We start from the raw sequence: 4,336 nt of genomic DNA on the forward strand, positions 1-4,336 counted from the left end.
AATTTATAATAGTGCAGAAGGACAGAAGAAAATGCAAGCATACTATCATAAAGGTTTTTACGCTTTGTATGTATATAACATTATTTGAAGATCCATTGTTAAATTAAAGATATATTAAATTTGAGCAGCCACTAAAGAGAAAGGTTTAGCTAATAAGTTCATAACTCAACCATATCTATAATGACATAAATGACCAAAACATTCCAATTACAGGGAGAAATTATGAGATTGAATTAAGAAAAAACAAGCTCCAGTATAAGCTATCTACTGTAGGAACCCCTACAAACACAGCTTAAAAGCAAAAGGATGGGATATACCATAAGAACACCAATTAAAAAAATCTGCAGCTACTACATCAGGATGAATAATGATTGACCTCAAAATAAGAAACATTGCTGTGGATAAAGAAGGACTTGTCATAATGGTAACGGGGTCAATTCTTCAACAAGATGTAGTGATCCTAAATGGGTATGCTCTTGACAACAAAATACATACTCTCTCCCTGTATACATAGCACTGTCACCAAGAGAAGCCATATTCAGAGACATAAAACAAGTTCTAATTCATATAAAAAGATTGAAAACATTCAAAGGCATGGTTCCTGATTACAACAGAATTAAACGGAAATCAATAATAGAATATATCTGGAAATCCCTAGATGTTTGGAAATTCACCAACACACTCCTAAATAACTTGTGAGTCAAAAAATAAATTATGAAAAAATTTTTAAGATATTTTCTCCTGAACTCCCACCCATAACACCTTCTGCCGTGCAGTTTCTGGCATCTACCACTATTCCCTCTATTTTTATGTTTTACCATAGAAGAATAAAAAATATAGACAATTCCATACATACTTCCAAGGAAATAAAATCTATTAGAACTATTGCCAATTGTTCATAACGTAATGTAAATATTGAAGAAGATAAATATGTGTATATACTTTATTTGATTAGTACACAGTGTATACATGCTTTGCAAAAACCATACTGTATCCCACAAAGATGTACACAGAAGACATAAACCAGAACTCTTAATAAGAAGGCAGAAATAAAAGAAAACCATTAATAATATTTTGATCTGAAAAAAAAAATAATATTTTGAAATTTTTGGAATGTAATTAAGCAGCACTTACAGAAAACTTGTTGCATTTAATTTTTAAATTAGGAAAAAAAGAAAAATTCCAAACTAATGATCCATGCCCTCTTCTTAAAGAACATAAAAATGAAGGAAAAATTAAGCCCAAAGTAAGCAGAAGGAAATCATAAAGAAAAGCCCAAACATAAATGAAATAGAAGATGGAAAAATAATAGTGAAAAGTCAATAAAGCCAAAATCCAATTCTTGAATGTTTTATTGATAAACCTCTTGCCAAACTGATCAGGAAGGAAAGAGAGACATAAATGACCAATATCAGAAATGAAAGAAGATATATTACTAATAAGCCTAGAGATAATACAAGGGTAATATGGAAAGATTACGAACAACTTTATGCCAATACATTTGAAAACTAAGATGAAGGGTATACATTTCTTGAAAGACACAAACAACTAATGCTTGCTCATTAGGTCATGATAACGGGGTGCTCATAATGTATTCGTCTATGTAGTAAACCCAAAGGAAAGTACAGAAAAAGTACAAGAACCAGTAAGTAAGTTTATCAAAATCACAAAACAGAAGGCCAATGTAGAAAAATAAATTGGACTTCTATATACTAACAATGAATACCTGGAAATACACATTTTAAGTAATTCATAATGCAATAAAAGCATGATATAATTAGTGATCAATTTAATAAAGGAAGCTCATCTTAAACTATTAGACATTGCAGAAAGAAATGAAAGGAGATGTGTCTAAATGGAGAGAGATGCCATGCTCACAGACTGAAATGTCCAATGTTGTTAGAACGCCCCTTCTTCCAAATTGAATCTATAGATTCAATGTCAGTACCAATAAAAATCGCCCAGAATACTTTCTTACAGAAATTGATAAGCTAGTTTTAATGTTTATGTGGAAATGCAAAGGACCTAAGATGGCTTAAACATTTTCAAAGAAGATGACAAAAGTTAAAAGCTTATGCTGTATCTCCAGGCTTGTTATGAAGCAATAATGATCCAGACAATGTTGGTGCAAGTATAGGCACAGAGACCGATAGAACAGAGCCCACAAATAGGCCCACATACATATACAGTCAATGAGCTTTTGACAAGGTTGCCAAGACAATTCCATGGGAAAATTACAGACTTTTCAACAAATGATGTGGGAACAATTGGACACTTTGATGCAAAGAAAACTAAAATGAACTTCGACCCTCACCTCACATTGCATAATGAATTAACCCAAAATAGAACCTTAATCTACATTTAAGAAACTGTAAAGCTTTTAGAGAAAACACAGAGGAAAGTCTCGGTGAACTTGAATTAAGCAAAGGGTTTTTTTTTAAACGAGAGAAAAAAAAGCACAAATTAAAAGTTAAAAAAAAAGAAAAACAATGCTACAATTTAAATGTTTCTTCTTAACATTGTTAAGAAAATGAAAAGGCAAGTCAAATACTGGGAGAACATATTGACGAATCATACATCTGGGAGGAGACACTGGGTGATAAAATGTCTGGGAAATGCTTGCAGTCTCCACTCAGCAGATCTGAGTACCAGTCAGGTTTCTGTGTTCTGATATTATACAAAGCACAATTTAATCTTCTTTTTAAAGTTTATTTCATGAGAGTGAGAGACGGAGGCGGAGGGCTGCGTGGGAACACCCAACAGAGTTTCATGCTGCAATCCCTCCTAGACTTCCCAGTTGGCCAGGATCAGGCGCACGTGTGTGTGCATGTGTCCAGCGTGCGCAGATCAATCAGGGAGCTGAACCGTGATCTTCCATGTGGATCCAGCTTTACCTGACAGTATGTTACTGTTGTACCACCGAGCTGGCTCAATTTAATCTTGTAATGGACTCCCATTTCCCAAGCGTCTAAGGCCTCTCACCAAGCTTACTCATCAGACAGAGGGCCCTAGGTAGGCTGGGCTGCCTCTCTCTGGACCAGGTTCATCCCAATGATGAGGTTCCCGGCCATGACTGGAACAAGGGTAAGCCGATCCTGGTTCCCCTCCCTCTTACCCATCCATGGGGCAGGGGGCATTTGGCTTATCTGCCAGCACATGGACTCCCACCATACTCAGATTTGTCCTCCTGGTCTCTAGTACCACCTACCAGGTTACCTCTAGAGGGGAGTGGCTCTCCAGTGCTGGCCAGGGTGGAACAGAGAGGTAGCTGGACCGATGCTTGCAACACCTTTTTGAAGAAATCCACCTTGAGGCAAGAGGATAAATGATCAGTATGATTACACTGGCAGAAATGGGAGAAAAAAATAATGTTGCCTTTATAAGGCAGTTGATTGAACATTTTACAATTCTTCCCCAAATCGACTAAGCCATTTTCACAACATAAAATGAGCAAAAAAAGAAGAAAAAAATGTAATTATTTCAAGGTGTCCTTCACCTCGAACTCACTTGAGGCCCACAGCTTAGGGGTTTTAAAAAATACATATATTTAAAGCAAATATTATTGCAAATGACTACTCTGTAATTTGGATTAATTGCTTTTGGTTTTTTCTGGAAATAAAATCTTTAAAGCAAACCCATAAAAACCCTGGAGCACAGGGCAGCTGTTACTGCATGCCTTCCTTACAGAGAGTCTAGTGCCACCTCACAAGGGACCATGGTGCGTATTGTAGTCACCTGTTGGGCCTAGACCCTGGAGGAGCCTGTGCCACCCCCTACAGAGTCCAGTGCCAAAAACAGCCCTGGCCCACACCACAGGGCCCCCATCATTCCTGGCTCAAATGGCAGCCTAAGAGGCTCCAGGGTGGCCCATGACCCAAGCCCTGAGAGAGTCCTGGTAGGCCTGGCCAGGTTATCAGTATTCCTTCTGCAGGATGAGGTGAGCAGCCCTGCTGGGCCCTGCTGGGTCAGCTGCAGGCACCACCCAAGGGTAGGGAAGAGCTGGACTCTGGCTCTGCTCAAGGTCCCATGAAATGGATGGCTGTGTGTTTAGGTAAGAGGAGGATGGTGTGGAAAAGTGGAGATAGACTGAAAACTTCTGAACTCCCAGCACCTCCCCTGGGGCTTCCGGCCTTCCTTAGGACACCCCAGACTTGTGCCTTTCCCTGACATAGGAGCCTGGTAAGACCCTTTTGCTGGGAGAGGACTCAGCAAGGCCCTAGAAGGACTCTGTTTCCAGGAATGAGTCACAAGAGCATGTAACATGCAGTAGGGGGCACAGGAGGAAGAGGATGAATGGGGGCCCTTCAGAAATATCTGGGGACCCTTGAAAACAGTA

General features: G+C 38.8%; 1 long non-coding RNA gene across 1 annotated transcript in view; it reads right to left on the reverse strand.

Annotated features, from left to right (window-relative positions):
• Window positions 1-2,556: 2,556 nt before the first annotated feature.
• LOC102490703 (uncharacterized) overlaps window positions 2,557-4,336 on the reverse strand; it is a 16,802-nt gene continuing 15,022 nt past the window's right edge. Inside the window, exon 3 of the long non-coding RNA XR_336384.1 lies at window positions 2,557-3,307. This is a non-coding gene — a long non-coding RNA (uncharacterized LOC102490703). The remainder of the gene's footprint in view (window positions 3,308-4,336) is intronic.

This window comes from Tupaia chinensis, unplaced genomic scaffold (assembly GCF_000334495.1).
Source record: "Tupaia chinensis unplaced genomic scaffold, TupChi_1.0 Scaffold138365_1, whole genome shotgun sequence".
Classification (NCBI taxonomy): Eukaryota; Metazoa; Chordata; class Mammalia; order Scandentia; family Tupaiidae; genus Tupaia; species Tupaia belangeri.